Raw genomic sequence first — 21,465 nt, 5'->3', positions numbered from 1 at the left:
AGCAGGGGCCTTGGGGTCTGCCAGGTTCTCTGTGTTTCTCTGTTGTGCTGACTTCCCAGCCACAGAGCGTTCTCCCTAGGCCTGTCCCCACAAAACCCTTCTCTCCAAAATACAAGCACATCATGTCAGAATCCTCTTGTTCAACCAGGAAATGTACAACCCACTTTTTCCCTCCACAGTAAAGTACCTAACTGTCCTCCCTCCCATCCCAACACTTCTTTCTTTGTGAGAACTCTGCACTCCCCACACACCATCCTGAACGCAGGTGCCTTGCTGGCTGGGACCGAGATGTTTCAGTCTCACACAGCCTGTGTCCTTTCACTTTCCCCTTGTTACCTTAAAAAAGCCTTTCCTGAGTCACCCACAAATCTGATTCTGAACTTCATAAAGTGCTGAGGTTGCAGTCACTGTGTGCATACCTCCCAGGTTTTGACTAAGTTTCCTTCACAAGATCTTCATTAAGGAGCCGCATCAAGAAGTTGAAAGAGGCTATTCTTACATCTGAGCGGAGGAGCCTGCATAAAACTTAAATGGCTTTGAAGAGAGAGTTAACCAGGGACAGAGAGGTCGCAGGTCCTAGTCAACATTGTCATGAGGCAAAATGTTCTTCAAAGGCTCAGAGTGGCTTCTGAACGCGGAGTCGGCAGGGAGGAGGTGACACGCAGTGAGTGGGGTGAGTGACACGGGGTACGCTCCCCCAGCTGGGGAAGAATTGGATTTTTTTCTAGTTTTCCAAACAATTTTTACTACCTTTTTCTCTTATTGTCACATACAATTTCCTACGAATTAAGAATATCAATGTCAGTCATTTGGGCCACTTGGGAGAAGCAACACAATGACATTCACAGGGCTGGGACATGACAGCCACACCAGTCTAGGTTGAAAGACCAGTGGGGGTATTTCCATGGTGATCACGGGCATGCAGCAAACTCCCCAGCTTCAATGACCTCATCTCAAAGGTGGGGCAATAAAACAACCAAGAAAAGTGCGTGATGATTATGGAAGACATCTGTTTACTAGGTAAGTGCCCGTGACAGCTGCAGCTTAATGGGGAATGAGTATGATTAACAAGGCCCTGTCTACCTGGCCACACGCTCCCTGCCTTCCTGCCTTGGTGCAGCAGCAGAGTTTGTTTAGCTGAGATGAACCTCCCCAGAGCAGCCCCGACGGGAAAGCTCGCAGCTCTGCATTGCGAGGCGTGTTCCTTTCCTTCTCAGTGCTGATCACAGTTTGCTGTCGTCTGTTTTTATGTTTATCCCTTTTGTAACTTCCTCTCCTCCAGAGTTTTTGCTCAAGCAGCGCAGGGCCAGGTGTGTCTTGCGGCCTGCCCGATATTCTGGGCTGGGAAACAGCCGACCACACATCTGGCTCTGGTGCTGAACGGAGAGGGCAGAAGGCCCTGGGGCCCATGCTGAACCGAGGCCCCTGCACCCAAAATTATGGTCTGACTTTGGGAAAATTACAGTCTTCTTTACCCTGAGATTCCTCATCTGTCCATGAAAATAACTGCCCATGGCACACAAAGTTACCAAGATTAAAGGAAATCACCAAATTCACAACCTATTCAAGGGGCTACCAGTGCATCCTCAACAGACAAATGCTGCCTTTACGGCTCTGACACACGCCAAGCAGGGCGGCTGCACACAGTGAACACTGCTAAGTGGCAGTGTGTTAAGTGCTTCATGTGTGCTACAATACTCTTTAGAACTTACAACAATCCCAGGAAGAAACGAATATTATCATGCCCATTTCACAGATTCACCAACAGGTTAAGAGAGGTTACATTCTAGTCCAAGGCCGTATGGTGAGGAAATGGTGATTTAAACAGGAATGTGGGCCCAGGCTTAGGCTCCATCTCTCTCCCATCCACCTGACCACTTGCCTATGAATTCCACCTGTCCAATACACAAGTTTGCAGCCGGCCAGCTCTTAAATGCAATGTGTGCCACCGTTTGTCAATGTTGGTTAATTACCATAAACTGTTCTCAGAAACCACTACAGAAAAGAAAGGTGGACTTAAGGAATTCTGCATTGCGTTCTCCTGTAATGTGCAGAATCCCTTCCCTACACCACCAAATCCAAATGTATGCTTCCTCCATGTTTATGTTTGCACACGGCTTATTAAAGTAGAATGTACCTGCAGTAATTTCATCTCGGTTGCTTTCCAAGGTTGCAGATTATCCATAATCAGTCCGTGAATGAAAATACTACAATGTGAATGAAAATACTGCAACCATGTCAGTAAACAAAGAATGCTGAAACCAAGTCATCAGCGGCTGCTGCCACCCCCCAGCGAGTGCATGCCTGCAGCCCAGCCTCTCAGCCACTCACAGTGGTGCCCTCTGAGTGGACTCAGAGTAAGAAAGGACAGGATACTGGCCCTAGATACCTAGGTACCTGCCAAAGGGATGAATTCAATGACACAAATATTTGCTTCCTCCCATACATACAAAAGCACTAAATACTTGATCTTGAGATATCTGGTTTTCTTTAGATAACAAGCAATATTTTATTGTTCCAACTACCTGGTCTTTCTTGTAAAACTTCTATATTTCCTAGCTCCTCCCCTACCTCTTGGGAGCAGTCCCTCAGAGTGATCTGAGAGGTTGCCATCCCGGCTCGAGTCCTCCAGCCAAATAAAACATAACTCTTAACATTTAGGCTGAACGTTTATTTCAATGAAGTCCCGGAATAGACAGAACTCATCAATTCTGTAATGGAACACACTGGTTCAGGAAACAAAAGCGTGTTTTAGTCTGGAAAAACTACGGTTTCCTCTTTCTTCCTGTCATTATACAATCCCACCAGAACTCATTAATTTGCTGTCTGCTCATCTGGCAACCAAACTCAGAGAAGAGTCAACTCAACAGAGTGCTCTACTCGGGAGAACACCCCGCAGCAGCACTGCAGGCTACCTGTCCTCCCGCACGCTCTGCTGACCCTTGGTGTCCTCCGTGACGACCAGGACAACAGAGCTGTTCCCAACAGCTGCGAAGTCCCACACGTTAAATAAATCATTTTATTTTATACGATATTTTACTTATATACCCATCTCTGAAAACAGCTTTGCTAGAAGCCCAAATCTTCAGCATCAATCTGCAAAGGCAAATCCGGTCCGCAAGGGAAAACAAGACTTAAGAGGAAGCTAAGGAGTCCAAAGTACTCTCCACAACCTAAGGCCTCCAAAGTCCCCTGCAGGACCTTCAACCAAACTGCCTGCAGGCCTGCAGCTGCAGGCGGCAACATGTCTGCTTTTAAAGCAACCCCTTCCTGCCCTCAGGCACTACAATGTCCCTCTACGCCCTCCCATCCCAGGGTTAGAGCAGCCGCTGCAGAACCTCACAGGGCAGCACTGACAGGACTGGACAAAGAGGATCAGAGCTAAACTAAGCCTTCTGATGACACGAGCTTGTCACTCTGTCACTTTACAGATGAAGTTATATATAGAGAGAGGTGGGGTGATCTTGCTCAAAGTCACACAGCTAATAAGTGGCAAAGTCTATAACTCTGCTCCTCCCTCCGGCGTGACGCCCCAGCTGGGACGCCCACAGGGTTCTCTCCTGCCTGCCGGACCAGTCCTTTACTGTCACTCATAAAACACCACAGGGTCTGACCCTAGCCTAATTTTCAGCATCTTTTCCCTGCAGTCTCGCAGGAACAAGGCGGTTCGGGCCATTGTATGACTTCTGGCTCCCAGAAGCCTCCGTGCTCAGGCTGGTCTTGCCTGTGCATCCAGCACCCTGCTCAGAGGCTCTTCCTCCCCTGCAGGAACACGTTCCCACTCTCTGCATGACACCCCCTCAGGAAAGCCCTCTTCTCGCCCTCAGCTCAGCAGGTGTCCCAGGCCACATCCCGAGCTGCCCCATTAGGACTGCGGGTGCCCAGGTTTGCTAGTCAGACCAGCAGCCTCAGAGCCAGGGTTTATGCCCGGGTCCCCCTGCAAACCTACTGCCCTCCTCACATCCCCCAGCCAGCAGGTCACCTGAAAGTCGCAGCAAGTGCCCCACCCAATCCCGAAGTCTCTTCATTTGCCAGCACCGCTGATGACTGGTCTCCAAACTTTGGTCAGTTTTGCACAAAACAGCAGCTTCCACTGTGAAGCAGGGGGTTTTCTCTTCTGCTCCCCATCCTTACTGGAAACGTCTAGGGAAATGAAAAGGCCTTTTCTCAACCCTTTTCTGATGACACCCACCCACCCACAATACTCACATGCTCAAGAGCTTTGGGTAAACCTGATTTTGTTTCCCTTACGCTAAGGGGCTCAAAATACTGCGGGATTCTTTCTCTTTTGAGGGAATTTTTACTCAGTTTATCGGCTTTAATCTGTTTTTGTCTCTCTCTTCAATATCCCTAGAAGTTGCCACTTCTTATTCCCTTCAGCAGCCTCCCTCCCAACATCTAGTCTAGGAAATCAGCTGTGATGAGGGGCCCGGGGGCAGTCACAGAAGATGCAACTAAGGCACAGAGAGGTGACATAATTTGCCCGAGAAGATCAGCTTCAAGCCCCAACACTGTGTGTCACGTCCCTCTGTTTAACTCTTATGGTAAGCAAGCGAACTTTTTGTAGATTATGGTTATAAACAGATGAGGTATGAAAATACATACAAGGACACACATCAACTCTAAGATGTTCATTAACTCCACTATTTTGTTTCTATTTATTTTATTTCTATTAAAAAAAGTTAAGAACCTCTGCAGTCAATATAGCAAAATGTTACTGGGCTTTAAATACAGAATATAGAGGTTTTAAGTGTGTCATTACTCATCCTTATTTGTATGTTCACAAGACAAACTGATTTGAAAGTCTCTCTCCCCTCCCCCTACTCACTACTGGCTCTCACCTGAGCTCCCAAACCACACATCTAACAGCCTTTCACTTTACCCACAGCTGAACTCATCAGTTATCCCCCAGAACTCCCTCTACAGCTTTCCCTCCTCAGAGCACAGCAGGACCATCATTTACCTCATTAATCCACCCAGAAACCTGTTCCTTACTCCATCCTACCTTCACAGACATCATTCATCCTTTCCTTTTTACCATCTAAACATGCCTTCAATCTGTTCGCTTTTACCCGCTGACCATCCCACCGCTCAAGTGGAAGCCACCAACACTGCCCACCTGGACTCACGAGTCTCCCAAGTGGCCCCAAAGCCACTCTCCCCTACTTGAGACAAATGGGATTGTGTCACTCCCACGCTTTTAGGACTGTTTTCAAACCCACTGTTCTTAGAAGAAACTCCAAGTTCTTCACCTGATGAATGTCTTTGCCATCAAATTGTCAGCTCAGGGAGGGGAGGACACGCCCTCTCCCCTAGGACCTGCCCTCTGCCAGAGCATCAGCTTGGGAGGACCTGCTGAGCTACACCAGCCTGTATTCTAACCCTGGTCTTGAGTTCTTAGCAAACTGCTTCAACTATCCATACAAATCCAAGGTAGATTAGAAAGATTTTAGATGTTGAGCTAGACTATTGATTTGGGGATTTTGCACTAGCAACCTGCAAGTACATGTTCTAATGATTCTGTCTTCTTAAAACCACACCCAGATTTAAGTAGTATTTGTGGAATGTCTTCGGAGTAAAAGGGACTGTACTTTTACAGACTTTATGTTTTATACCATGAACAACCCGGACAGAGTCACAAATGGAACCCCCTCACAAGTGACAGAAGACAGTGGACAGGCATACAGCAACAGGTCACAAAGTTGGTAAGAGCAAAGTTGTTTCTCCAACCCCCCAAAAAAATTTTGAAACAACTGAAAACTCTGAATTTTGAAAGTAAAATACTATCATATAAAGAAATAAAATAATCCTCTTCATCAGTGTTTCAAGATCTGACTCCAGAAATTTTAGCATGCCATATTGAATCCTAGCACAGAAAAATCAGATGGACTAGTGGTGAGTAAGTTCCAGGAAAACTGCAGTAATTCCTCCACTTGTAAAAGGACATAAACTCACCTGTCGAAGATGAATGTAAACCGCATTCTGGAGAAATTCGGAAGCTCCCAGGCTCTGCTTCTGGATGGCAAGGACACGGACAGCTTTGAAGCATGCTTCTAACTCAGTCACCAGCATTCTTACACTGCAGGGGGAAACGGAGGCCCTCAGTCAAGAGCAGAGGTGTTCCTGTCGTGTCTCGCAGGCCGTGCCTCAGGGACTCAGTGCCCTGCAGCAGCCCGGCCCCAGGCGAGGACCCGCAGCATGGCCCACCCAAGCAGGAGGTGCACTGGGCTTGAGAAAGCCCATCCCCGATGGGGGCAAGAGTGGCTGGTGGGTTTGAGTGAACCTATAAATGCCCGTAGAAATATGCCTGCATTCATTCAAGTGATACAAGCAACAGTAGCAGGCTATTTAACAAAATTTCAACTGTCAGTGGAAATTTACCATTCCTTTCCGCTTGTCCCCTGCACTCTGAGACAGGCTTAGGCTCTCTCACACCGGCAGCTCTGATGCAATAGTTGTGAAATCGTTTTACTTTGCTGCAAGTGTCCTTGCTCCCCGTGTGGCTGTGACTGTCGTCTCTTAACACAGTCAGATGTCTTCCTGGATCTCTCCCTGCGTTCCTTGCTCCTGCTTCTCAGATCCTAAGATAAAGGGCAAGTGAAGACACATGACCAGTAAAGGCACCGTGGACTTGAACTAAGTCCTCAGTGATCCCCTAGGTGAGTGCTGCCCACCCCTTACCTTCGATTCTCAAGGTTCTGCAAAGGGTGACATCCAGACAGGAGAGCGTCCTGGGCCAATTAAAAGCTGTGTGACTTGGGCCCTGGGGCAGGTGCAGGAGCTGGTTCCAGAGCCGTGCCCCTCCCCACCTCTGCTCCCCTCTCTCCCAAGGACCCACTGCCAAGCCCCCAGGTTCCCTGATATTCTGTCCTTCTCTTGTAATCTAATCCAAGCCCTTTTCCTCTTCCTTTATTCCCTAATTATCACCAGCTGAAGTGGTTTTTCAGTCACAGTATCTGAAAAAATTTCCGGCAGCTGAAAAAGAGTTCTCCAGAGGTCAATGCCCATATGCTGGTTCCTGAAGAGAGCCCCTGGTTATGGGGTCCCTCACCAACACCCACGGGGCATCAGACATGTTGCAGAGTCGACCACCCCCAACAAGAGTTTGCTGTGACCCCAATGCCCGCACAGCATCCCTGCTCTCATAAATGTATTTGGCCCACTTATCCGTTACTAAGAAGCAAAAGTAAAAAAATTGCTCATGTTTCTTACTAAAATTATTTATGAGGTGGAAAAAGAAATTGTAATAGAAAAGAATAAATTTGACTGCATGTTAGATCTGTTCCTTTGGCTTTAAACCTTTGCTGTTTTCTAGGCTCAGACTTGGTAGCTCTGTACCTTTTGTAAAAGAAAGTTGCCTTTAGCCTGAAATATCCAGGAGAGCCTATTCTCCGGGCTCTGATCTTTCACGATGTTAACTCTTCTGCACTTATATAGAGATGGCAAGTTGCAAAATAGAGAATCAACTTTGATTTCTTTCTGGAGGTTTTAGAGGGGCACCATGATTTGACCCACGTGGACAGCTGCAAGAACAAAGAATTCCAAGGAGAAACAATTCGTACTGCAAGAAGTTTGCAACAACCAACCACATCCCCGCCCCTTTTTATTATAGAAGCGGACTGATTTCTGACTTGGGGGAGACGGTTCTCCAGCATGTCATTCTGCCATCTTCTGGGTCTGCCAGCTTTTCAAATAAAGTCACTATTCCTTGCTCCAACACCTCAATCTCCCGATTTATTGGCCTGTCATGCAGCAAGCAGTACGAGTTTCAACTTGGTAACAAGATGACTGCATTGGAGGTAGTATGTCTCCACTCTTTCCTCGTTTCCAATATGTAACATGCACATCATTTATGATCTAGTGCAAATAATTCATCAAAGACTACCACAAAAAGAAACTACACTCACCTAGCTATCAACACTGAAGTCACAACCTATCAATTTTATATGCTGTTTAACAACACAACTAAAAAACCTAACATAGGGAATTGATTCCACAGAAATAAAATTATTTCTACTCCTTCAAAACCTTTTTTCTTTTCTATTTTATTTTGTTTTGCATATTGAAAAGAAAATAAAAGACAAATCATTTTATTTCACGTATTTTGTTATAGCTACATAATTTAAATACTACAAAGAGATTTAAATTGCAATAAAAAATTGTTCATATATTGTACAAAGATATATACACAATCAATGTGGATAAGGAAAGGAATGGACATTTACTAATAATCCACTGCAAATCCAGTCTTTTAGAAGCATATCCTGGAATATAAGCTCTATGATCCAGGGGTCCCCCACCTGCATTCTCACTGCTGAGTCCCTTAGTAATCTTCTACCAAGGCACCAGCATAGAACCACGCGATCAGTATTTTCGGTATAAATGAGGGAATTAGCTCATTCAATTCTAAAACAAAAACCCTAAAGTAAATACTGAACTTATTTACAGATAAAGAAAATTGGGCACAAACAAGTAGAGTTTCTTCCCCAAGTTCACAAAGCTAATAACTGGTAAAGGCAAGATTTGAACTCATCTGTCTGATTCTAAAAACTAAGGTGGAAATCCCTTATGACTGGGGAGGGTCCAGCAGCACAGCCTATCACCCTATCTTTGTTCAGATCTAGCCTTAGACAGCCTGAGACAGCACCCCATTCCTATGGAACTTGAGGGCAAATGATAACAATAAGGATTTTATATCCAGTAGTTTCTTAGGTATCATTTATACAAACTGTCAGCAGGACAGCAGAAAAACTCTGGGAAATATGAGTGGGTCCAGGGCTTTTTGCTGATTAGAAACTCAGTCTATCAGGACAGAGTGACCTTCCCATGAGAGGCCACACGGACCTAAACTAAAGGCAGCTGAGCAATGAAAACTAGCAAGACCCTGGAACTCAAGCAAGAAGGATCCCTGCCATCTCCCGCCCTGTTGCCTCTTCATCCACGTGGACACGAAGACAGAAGACCTAGGTTCTTGTCCAAGTTACACTATCATGAATTCTCACCCATAAAAAGTTACGACTCTATGCTGTCCTAAGTCCTTTCCAACTCAAATATGTTGACACCAATATCTCAACAGAATGTCTATGTCTCCACATCCTCTCTTCTATAAGGAGAATAGTTCTATGGCCACAAAGCAGAAATCCAATTAAAAACACCATGCACTAATCAAGGTGAAATTCTGCGTAAGAGAATTTTCTCTCACGCTCAGTGAATGAAAACTCAGAAAAATTGGTCCTTCTCCCTCAGCAAGTGGGAGGTAGGCTGATTGTGTGTGTGGGTGGGTGTGCGTGTGTGTGTGTAAATCAAATACAATGACGTCTGGGATCTGTACAGATTTTTTTTAAGTTACTATCATTTCATGAGGATGAGACACCCTTTAAAGTAATTTGAATCTAGTGTTCTGAGAGAGTCTCAGGATCTTTTGGTGGAGGAGGGGAAAGGAAAGGAGGAAAGAAGTAAATGAAGCAAAGGAGTAGTAATACTGCAAGGGAAAGGCAAGACATTAATTTTGTTCCTACTTGCATCACAAACAAATTACGGACTGGCTTTGCCCCAATGTCCTGTCGAGCACTGAGTTGCAGATGAAGAGGTGACAGCCCATTTCTCACTGAGATTGTGACTGTACGTGGCATCTTATAGAAACAAATCATTTATCCTGATCAAACACTCTAGCAGCAGGCCGTAATTCTCCTATTTTGAGAGACAAGAAAATAGGAGTTCAAAGAGGGTAGATAACTTGACAAAAGTCAGAGGACCAGTAAACAAGAGAGGATGAATTCAAACTCAGATCTGAATGCAGAGTCTGATCTTCCCACTCCCAGGACTGGAAAATCCTTAACACACAGACTCCCCAGCTCCCCTGCAGTGTTCCTGGCACCAAGCATTTCCCATGATGATGGACTCCAGTTCTCACAGACACAGTTCTCTGTGCAGCCAATGACCTTGATCAGACCTTGATCATCTACCTGCCACGCCCACCAGGCTTCACCATAAAGGTAGGAAAGCTGGCTTTCAAGTGCATACAAAGCCACCCCTGGTCTAACGTGGGCTCTTCTGGAGCTTCTCCAGCCTAAATGCAGCCATAAAAGTGCTCAGAGTTTGTACATGAGCCACACTACCTCTCTCCATCTGTCTCCACACCTATACTTCTTAGCTATGACCATTTTGATAATATTGGAAACAAATTTTTAAAAACACAAAAGAAAGGATCCTCGAACAATTACTTAATACTTACAATTTTAAATGATTTGTTACAAAGTGAGTATTTACAAACCGAATCTGCCTTCCTAGGTGTCAGTTTAAACAGTTAAAAAATATAATAGCAAAAAATTCTCCCTTACAAAATTAACAAAAACATCAACAATAATCTGGAATAAACTCACAATTAATGCCCATGTTGTACATGGAGAAAACTACAGGACTGTACTGAGGGGTAAATAAGAGGTGTGAATGTAGAGACATCAACATATTGCATGGAGGAAAACAGTTTTGTAAATATGGAAGTTCTCCTAAAAATAATTCAAAACTTAATAAAAATCCCATGAATACTCTTATCTGATTTTTTTTAACTTGAACAATATATTTTAGAATTCTTCAGGAATAATAAAGTCATAATAATAGCCAAGAAAGTTTGGGATGGAAGAAAAGAACAAAAAAAAAATCGCACTGTCAGATAATAATTAATTTTTACATTATGTAAGATATAGCGCTGGAGTAAGGAAGTAAGATTGACAGAAATAAAGCATGAGCTCAAAAAGAGACTCTAGTGTACATAAGTATTTTATACATGTGGGATTTCAAATCAAAGAGCAAAGTATGAATTCAATAATTGTCCTGGGACAATCAGAGAATCACCTGGAAAGAACAAATTCTATTCCTGTCATAATGACCACAAAAATAATTACAGATAGTGATGTAAATATTAAAATACTAATAACAGCAAATACAACTCTTTGCTCACATTAATTCAACTTCTCCTCACTATAACAAGTACTATTATCATCTCCATCTTAGACATTAAATAAACCTACATAAGAGATTTATACCATTATAAGAAAGTATTTCTAAGAATAATAACAAAGATAAAACACAAAAGGAAGACATTTACTATCTTAAGAATATTTTGAGCCACAACAAAAATAAACCTACTGAACAAAATGAAACGAAAGAAATGACAAGGAAAAACTCTGTGATAGATGTTGATGAAGACAAGGGATTAATGTTCATAACATACAAAGAGCTGTCACAAAGCAAAAAGAAGCTTCCTCACTTAAATTTGTGCAAAGGACAAAATGGATCATTCACTTTTCAAAAGTCAGATGGCTAATCAGTGAAAAATGCTCAATACCTCACTGGTCATCAAATGCAAACTAAAACAATGAAAAAGCACTTTTGCTCATCTTATTGGTAAATATTTTTAAAAGATATTGTAGCTAGTGTCCATCTGTGGGAGAAAAAACTGTGAGCGAACTTTTTGGAGGATGACATGTCAATGGATATGTAAACTCTGAAAAACGTGTGTACACACTGATTCAACCCCACTTCTAGGAATCGTTTCGTTTAGAAAAAAAAATCAGTTCAAATAGATATACTGTTTACACTGGTGGGAAGAAAAGCTGAAGTGAAATCATATCCAGCGATAGAGAATTGGTTACGTAAGTAATTCTACATTTCTCATTCCACACTGGAGAAGGAATTTCTAGTCACTTGAAAGTAGCCTGTGATGAAAGTAAATGTCACATCCAGGGACTAAATTTCCAGAAGACTTAACTAAAGGCATGCTCATACAAGATCACAGGAATGTCTGTTAAAGAAAATGCCAGTCAAACATCCTTTCTGACAGTGGAAAATGGAGAAAAGTTAAGTGTCCACCATCAAGACAATGATGCGGTAAATCACGGTGAGCTGTGGGCACTGAGGGGGCCAGCGTTTCCCCATGGCCCAGGGCCTTGTCCACAGCACTCTCCCACCAAAGGTGTCCTTGCACAAGAGACCACACCTGCACATCAGGAGACCCCTCCACTCTATCTGAAGGGACCGGGTGAGTCTGGAGTGGGAGGACGTCTATGATATACCCCTGAGTGAATAAAGCGAGCTGCAGAAAACATATAGTATGGCCTTATTTTTCAAAAAAGAATATATACACACATATACATAGATTTCTCATATGTATGTATGTATGTATGTATGGGTATATATATATGTCATAGGCATAAAGGTCATGAAATATATACACCACATTGGCAACAGCTTTTACACTCAGGAAATAAGGGGAAGGGAGGTAGGTCTCTTTCGGTACCACCACAGTTCTCTTTTCAGTATTTCAGTTAAGTACACTTGAAATTTAAAAGTTTATTTAAGCCCGAAGTAAAATGGACGATGCCTCCACAAGACATAATGCTATACTGGTCATTAAAAATCATGCCAGGGGAGATACAATATTGTAGAAAAACATGTAATAAGCCGAATGGAAAATGGAGGTCTCCACACAGTAAACAGGCACAGAGTGCTCACTGGTTTTTATGACAGAGCTGATACACACTGATGAAAAGAACAGAAAGTAGATGTTAAAGTGTTAATTATTATTTCTGACTAGTGGGACCTGGATAGCCGTTTTTGTCCCTTTTTTCAGACTTATTGCATTAAATATACATTATTTCTCATCTGAAAAAAGCATTTTTAGATGTGTAGTACCACACATTGGAGAATAATACACGAGTACTTACAGAAACAAATAACTAGGAGACACTGCAGCAGCGCCACACAATGTAGAATGGGCGATCCTGATTAACACCGCGCAGTTACATAAGAACCCACAAAGTGAGAGCACCTGCTGTAACAGGGCAAGGCCCCCTTCTATTTGTCACCTGTGTCTTCAGGGCTGAGGCAGTTCTGAGCATGGCCAGTGTCAGTGTTGGTGTCTGGATGGATGCCACTGGATGTGAGGGCACCTGCAAGCCGAGAGGAATAACAGAAATCATCCTCTGCCTTTTCTGTCTTGTTTCTTTGTTACTTTAAAAGAGAGGCATAAATAAGATAAACTGTGTATCTTCCCTACTGAAATTTCAGTAATGAAACCGTTTTCAAAGTGTTCACAACTTATATTCTGCCTATAACCGTCTTTTCATCAAAGCTTCATATTTATTAAATGTTAATTAACTCAGTTAATTAACTCCCTGTTGAAACCTTCTACTATAGAACATGAAATGCACTATGTGAAAGAACCACTCCTGCAGTGACTAGCTTGGCTGTCTTGACGGCAGTGCAGTCAGCCCCCAACATCCCGTGGCTCTGAGCTCCTGATGCTGCTAAGAGAGCACGCTGCCGCCTCAGATGGAGAGAAAGTGTGAAAGCATTTCCTGAAATCTACAGCACTGACAAAACATAACTGACAAATCCCAGGCTCCTTTGAAGCTGTCATTTTCGGTTTCTGGCCAACCCCAGTCAATGAGCAGAACCACCTCATTCCCGAGCAATGGCACTCACTTGGTAAGGAGTTCTGGAGAAATTTCCAGGTATAGAATGTAACCAACTATACATAGAACTCTGACAAAGGAAACAATGCAATACCATGATTTTGGAAGACACTCAAAATATTCTCCTAAGCCTTTGTAGCTGGAAAGGTTGGGCTTCTCCTGAGCCACTTATTTATTTCACAGCCAGTAAGCATCTCCCACAAACCCTGTTAACCTGTGTCTGCTGGGAGCCTCAGGCACACTCTTGCTGTCGATCTTAAAAGTCACAGGGCAGAGGTGTGTGTCTCACGGCTGCAACCCTCACACAGGCTCGCCTCCTAGCCTCACAGTTTGAACTTGGCCCCATTTTCTAACCTGTTTATTTGGTATCTGTTCTTCTGTAAGCTGCCTGAAATGCTTTTTGGAACAAGTCAGAAGAATGAGTGGGTAGATAAATGGACAGATGGGCAGGTGAGAGATGGGCAGACCGAAAGAGAGACTCCAAGAAAAGGGGAACAAATAAAATTTCCTGTGCAAAACCCTCTTCTAGTCAGGGAAGAAAACCACCACAGAGAAGAGTGAAGAGGCAGGTAGGTTAGGACTGTTTCCTGGATTCCATGAAAAGTCACACCAAGAGATGAGAGGGTAGAACTATAAATAATAAAAGCAAAAAAGCACACATGCTTGAAAAATATATCTACAATATGTACTTTCTAAAGAATAGATTCAAATCAGCAGGGCCCAATACCACAATCCTTGGGTATTTACAGAAATGAGAATTCCATCTCCAAACCACAAGGCATCCCTTTGGAGCACTGAGAGTCTACACGGGGCAGTCATAAAGCCATCACCGCAAAATTTATGCTATCCTGCACTTACGAGGAACGAGCAGTTGTGCACGCGTGACAGTTACACGCCACAGCACCTCTACGGGGGAGGGAAGCCTAGCGAGCCCCATCTCTGCAGGACAGAAAACCAGTCCTGGAGAGCCTAAGCCAACCTACCAGTTCTCCATCTCACAGGACTGGTCACTCCAGAGCAGGACTCGAACTCGGACACACGTCTGTAAGCACGATATTATCATGCTTTGTGTGATTTTTGTGTGTATAATACATTTGTTTCTGGCATGAAAGGATATTTAATAAATGATTGATTGTCTTGTCTATCTCATTAGCTCACAATCAATCTTTATACTGTTGAATTGTACTCTTTTCCTCTGGAGAACAGAACGGAAAGAGCGGGGGTCAGAATGAGGTGGAGCTCCATTCTTTATCTGGTATCTCATCTCATCCAAGTCCCCAACCAGGGAGAAGGAGCCAATGTTCTCTTCATCTTTTAAAGAGAGGGCTCCACTGATAATGACTTACTCAACCCAAAAACCAAGGCTGGGGGAAGGGCACATGTAGCAACCAGAGCAGTATCAGATGTGGGAAAGTGAAAAGAGCTCACGGGAGGGCTCAGGGGGTCAGCCTGATTTAATTTCAATCGATAAAAAATACCACACTGTAAAAATACTAGCATGAAATGGATTTGTTCTTTCTTGACAAGTTTCCACAGCCCACATGTAACATTATCGTGAACCAGTGAAAGGAAGAGTCTACAGATAGGGAAAATCAATGCCACAGGCAGGCTGAAACCCAGGCTGGAGTTTCGGAAGAGAAAGGGCATAGTTAAGAATTGGGGAAAGGCTGGAGGAAAAAATCACAAGGACTCTCAAGCATCATCCTACAATCATATAATCATTCATTCAAGAGAGAGATACTGAGGTCCTATTTTGTGCAAGATTGTACACAAGGCAAAGCAAGAGCGCAGCGACCATGTTGGCAGCAACAGGAGGGGCTAAAATACACTTCTGATCCCGGTACCTTGCACACTTGTCCTCAGTATAAAGGCAAAGAAAAAAAGTAAAATAATATTCTGTAAACTCAAAGCATTGCTGAAAAAAATTAAAGAAGACCTAAATACCTGGACAGACACGCCACGTAAATTCCTGGATCAGAAGACAGTGCTCTTGGAATGGCAGTGCTCCCCAGAGTGATCCGTATATTCTACGTGGTCTCGATCACAATCCCAGCGGGCTCCTCTGCAAAAACTGATTAGCTGCTGTTATAATTCATATGGGAATTCGAGGGTCTCAGTAACCAAAACGATCTTGAAAAAGAAGAACAACATGAGAGGACTTGTAATTCTCAATTTGAAATTTTACAACTGTATCTCTAGGTGAGATTAGAGGCCATTTTTAAGTTATTACTGTGTTTATCCTTATTTTCTAAATTCTCTAGAATGAATATAATTGTTATAATAAGGAAAATAAAAAGTAAGGTATCTTTTAAAACATGCATACCGATTCATTCATTGGAAAAAATGTATTTTAACTATAAAGAGGTAAACAAATATCTAGTGAAAAAGGACTACTTAAAAACAAGAGAGCATTTACATTTTTAAGAAATTGAAAACTGAAAAGCACAAACACATCAAGTTTCTAGGGAGACAAATACAACATATTAACACTTATTTTCAAAAATTCTAATTGAACAATGAAAACTCAAGAAATGGAAAATCGCGATTGACAGCCAACTGCAGACACGTGGAGAGCAAAGGCCTAGAAATCACAGTTCCTTTAACTCTGCTACTACCTCAGTAGGGGAGGAAATTCCTCACTGAGGAGACAGTGGAATCCCATGCATAAGACAGGATACACAGTACAAACTGCGCTAGAATCGGGGGTGACTTTCTTAGAAGAATTCTAAAGTTAGAACATTGCTGAAAAACTATAAATACACTGACAGACAGATTAAAACACACAGTCATATATATTATATAGAAACATATGAAGTCTGCTCCCATGTTACATAGAAATACAAACATATTTGTTCATTTATGGGCACTGATTACTTTTTCCCAGGTAGAATATTTCAACTAAAACAAATAATCAATAATACACGCCTCTTGTCAAATCTAGTTGATAAGTTACTCTGCTATGTAATCATAATATGCCTAAGACAGATCTAAAATAAGTGAAAAAGATCTTTGTATGGTTTCTTGAACTCTTCTCAACATTCCAAACTTAATTTTAAAATAGATCTGAGCAGTATTTCTATATTATCTTTTCCCTCGTGAAATGACCAATACAGTCTGTTGTCAAAATTCTGTCCTTACAATGATTCACGAACACCGTATCCTCACAAAACTGCTGGACAGCAAGTCACTATCCAGACACTGTGACCAAACAAACGAAACACAAGGAAGACAGTGACCCTATTCTGGAGGGCTTACCGTCTGCGTCAACACCGGGGTTTTTATTTGATTGGTTTGATTGGGTAGCAAAATAAAATCAATCAATTATTTTCTTCTCTGAGCATTCTGTAAGTCATGACTCTTTTCAGTGTCATGAGCAGGAAACACTTAAGCATGACTTGATTAGGTCAAATAGCAACAATCATCACCGGAGAGTGAGTAATAAAGAAGTTAACTGATAGCAACTCTTCTGCCTACATGAGACCTAAAATAAACCTACAGTGATATCCAAAAGGAAAATGAGGAAATGAGGTTCCCAATGAGAAAACAAACAAACAAGAAACCAAAAAAGGAAAGACTTTTTCATTAACGATTCCAGGCAGTAGTGGAGCATGGTGGTGAAGAGCACAGATGCTTGGGGACAATCATGAGGCTCTGAACTCCCACAGCACTGGGTAGCTTTGACACTCATAAGTCAGTGAAATTTTCTGCATCTCAGCCTCCTATCCATAGACTGGGGATAACAACAGCACCCGTCTCCTAGGACGGTCCTAAAAATTAAGATATTTTATATGTAAATTTTAAATAAAATACCTCAGATTTTAAATATTGCCCCAAAAGCACAAGGAAAAAAGAAAACAGAGATAAATTTGAGTTCATCAAATTTAAAACTTTGCTTCAAAGGACACCATCCAGAAAGTGAAAAAAACAACACTCAGGAGAAAATATTTTCAAATAATTTATCTGATTAGGAATTTGTATCTCCAAATAAAAAAGAGCTCCTACAATTCAACAAAAAAGACAACTAAATTAAAAAATGAATAAAGGATCCGAAACGGTATTTTTCAAGGAAAATATACAAATGGCCAATAAGCACAATGAAACGATGTTCAAAATCATTAGCTGTAAGGGAAATCATGTCAAAACTACTAGGAGAAACCGCTTCACACTCACTACATTACGTTATAATTAAAAAAGAATAACAAGAACTAATGAGGACACACAGGAATCAGAGATAGCAGCCCTTGCTGGTGAGATGGAAAACAGCCTGGCAGGACCTCAGAGAGTTGAACAGTTGGTTTCTGAATGACCCAGCATTTCTGCTCTGTGGGCACACACGTAAGAGAACTGAAAACAAATGTCCACATAAAAACTCCTACAGGAATGTTCATGGTGCCATTATTCATCACAGCCAAAAAGAAGAAACAACCAAAATGCCTATCACCTGATGAATGGGTAAACAGAGGGGCCCAGCCATACAGTGGAATATTATTCAGCAATAGCAAAGCATGGAGTACTGACCCAGGCAACAACATGGACAAACATTGAAAACGTTACTCAGTGTGAAACAAGTCAGTCACAATAGACGGTTCCATTTACATGAATTGACTCGATTTACATGAAATGTCCAGCACAGGCAAATCCACAGAGAGAGAAGAGTGGCTCCCTGGGGCTGGGGGAGGATGGGGAAGATGGGAATGAGTGCTTATGCATATGGGGTTTCCTGTTAGGAGGATGAAAATATTCTAAGATTGACTGGGATGCACAATTCTTGGCATAGAGTAAAAACCGGTGTAAATACTAATGGGTGAATTGTATTAAAACCGTTAAGAACAAAAGCACCTCGGGCCAGTACCTTCCCATAGTAGATGCAAATTGCTAACTTTTATTACAGGAAGAAGAAACTGCCCTCAGCATGAAAGCAGGAGATCAGCAAATGTGAGTTAACCGAAATTGGACAAGAGCAGTTTACTTGAAACAGTTGCTGAGTGTATACGAAATATTCAGAATGAAGAAAATCAGTTTGACATCAAGATGAAGCATTCTGCTTCAAATGCAGATCAAGGATTCGGCAAGCCCACCTGCTAGAAATAACCAGAGAAGAAACCTGGTTCTTAAAACAAGCACCACATCCAACAAGGAAATGGTGGTGAGGAATGCAGTCAGCCAAAAAACTGGAACAGTTTGCTACAAATAATTTCTCCACTGAAATTTCAAAAATAAAATGAAAGTGATGCAATGCTGTGCTGCCCTCACGTGAATGGGCTTCCTCCGGTGCTCGACAGTTCTGTAACCCCGAATGAGAGACTCAGGAGAATCAGCATGGCTCCTGGGAGTCCCCAGGTGACTGCCCACCAGCACGCTGACCACCATCACATCTGCCAGGGTTGAATTGCAGAGAAGAGACCAACTTCTGAAAGGCACAGGAAATGATGGCAAGGGAAAAAATGGCTGAAGTCAGTCCTGGGACAGAGGCCCTGACAGCAGAGGCCAGAAGGCTGCAGGTGAACTGGAGTGGCCCTGGGGAAGGAAGGGACCACAAGGGAGCAGATCTCAATTCTCTTCTCTCTCTCCCTTGGGTAGGAGAGATAAAGCCTTCATCATTCTCACCTGGAACTGTGGGTTATGGCTGGCAGAAGTCGTACCGACACGGAATGATTATTCAAGACTCTGTGGGAAAAGTCCAGAAAAAGAGAAGGAGTAGGGAGCCAACTCCACGAGCCTCTCAAGTGCTCCTATATTTACTGTGTATAACGAAAGGAAAAAGTCATTAACAGTTGTGTGATAGTAAGTAGGAACTTGAGGAAAGACGGGAGGAGACAGAGATTGTAGAATCCACAATGAGTACAAAGGCTTAGTGTATCTTTAGGGAAGTCATGGGGTGAGGGGAATAAGATACATTCTTTAGATATGTGAATTACAAAGCAGACCACGAGACCAGCCAGGTCCTTGTTTTGGGGATAATAGACTATCTAAAAGCACACAAGCCCAGCTTTTATAGCTGAGGGCTTGGGTCCTTGCTTTGAAATGAGCAGAGTTCTATCTAAAGCATCAACTATGCAAGCAAAGCATTGTCTCTGCTTTTTAAGGCAAGGAGACAGGAGTGAGGATGCACAGGCTCCTGCTTGCAAAGCAGTTACTAAGCAGACATTTTTCTTCTGAACATTGACAGGCGGCTGGGGTCTGTTACAATTTGTTAACCTAATCTTGGGCTCCCACATGTAACCATTATGGAACCATTAAGGAGGACACCCTAGGATAACAAATCCTAGCCCTGGGTCTTTTCCTGCCACCTTCAGACACTCTAGCAGGATCTAGACACATCACTGACTAACGATCCCACAGAACCACCCAGACTCTTAACTCCTGGCGCTTGAAACTTAATTTTAGCTCTACACAACTTAACAAAGAAAAGTTTCAGAAATAGAAGATATTACATTCTTTTATATCTCATCATATGAACTAATTTTTCTGATTGCTCTAAGCTGCTTCTAATTGGCAAATCACCTAATTCTGCAGGTGAATTCAGTACTTTCCATTGGGCATAACTTGCCAGTTTGGGCTCGCTGAATTCTATTGGTCAAATACTGATACACTTAATTGATTTCATTGTTCATCAGTTTCAGCCGGGAGGAGAGGGAGTGTCACTCTGTTCCTCAGCCCACCCTCAACTCTTTACTCATCAGCAATTCAGGCCTCCTGAAAATAAAACAAAGAATTTGTTTCCCTTCTACGCTTTCCACAAACCCAACAGGAAACATCAGCCTGGAGAAAGAATTCAACAAAAATATTCAAACAAAAATCTATAAAACCTGAAGCAACTCCATCTCCGAATCATGATACACAATGACATGAAAGTAAGTGTGTCAAGCACAAAGCATGCGTGAGCCTGACCACCTCATTTCTATTCTTCAAAGGAAGGAAGGTTTTCATATTTTTTATTATCACTCTTTCTCATTGCTTCTGATTAAGCCAAAAATTAGTTTATGAAATAATTAAGCACTGCAATAACAGATTTTTGTTGTATCAATTATAGAAGGCATTCAGAGGGGATAGGAAAACCCACCTTTGTAAAAAATGTAAAATTTCTTCCCCTGTTAAAAACACGTATACAAAATGCAACAGAGAATTCAAATTCTTGCGGAGAGGAGCAAAAGCCACAGAATCAAAGCAAAGTCATTACTATGAGTCAATTCAAAATTCACTAGACAAGCATGCTCAAAGCATTCAAAGAATTTTAAAGGCACACTGCAAACCATTCACTTAATGATCTGCAGGCTAGAGGAAGAATTTCCCTCTTTAACAGACAACAGAAATCAAAGGGGTGCCCCTCCAAACAAAGATGAAAGATGAATCAGGTTTTTAACAGTTCTGATAAATCAGCATGTTGTAAAGAACAAAATTCAGAAATTTTAAACATTCATTCAAACCACAATGAAACAAGCACTTAAAAAAAAAAAAAAAACCCAAAAAACTAAGCACATTGATCATGCACTTGGATCAATGAGAACGTCTTTTACCCTTCGAAGAAAGAACAGGCTATAGCCTTTTACTTGAAAATTAACACTACTTTAAAGATAACTCCTAAAACGGATTTCATCATTCATGTTGCCTTGAAAACTCTGAGGCACTTGTATCTGATCAGAAAAGCAATTCTGAGTAATAGTATGTTACAATTCAGCGCCAGTTTGCTTTAGAAGAAAAAAGAAAAGCTACTGTTCCTCAAATCCTGCACAGAGTGTGAAGTGCCTCCCGGCCTCTTTCTCCTCCTGTTTTCAAACCTGATGCTCCCCAACCCTTCTGAAACAAGTGTGAGAACCTCGTATTCCCACCAATATGTCAAATGACAAAAGAATATCAATTTACTTGTGTAAATATATGTCTACATCTTGAACTGGAGGAGGAAGGTATCAGAGGGCTACATGGAACTTATTTCTACCTTCCTGAAATCACACACAAACACGTTCACACAGACACAAACACATACACACTG

General features: G+C 42.3%; 1 pseudogene; it reads right to left on the bottom strand.

The window, feature by feature from the left end:
* Positions 1-21,465, bottom strand: part of LOC135319938 (trafficking protein particle complex subunit 9-like) — a 51,601-nt pseudogene that overhangs the window by 13,350 nt on the left and 16,786 nt on the right.

The sequence above is a fragment of the Camelus dromedarius genome, chromosome 35 (genome assembly GCF_036321535.1).
Source record: "Camelus dromedarius isolate mCamDro1 chromosome 35, mCamDro1.pat, whole genome shotgun sequence".
Taxonomy (NCBI): domain Eukaryota; kingdom Metazoa; phylum Chordata; class Mammalia; order Artiodactyla; family Camelidae; genus Camelus; species Camelus dromedarius.
Note: the sequence above shows the minus strand (reverse complement) of the source record. Positions and strands in the feature narration are given on the sequence as shown.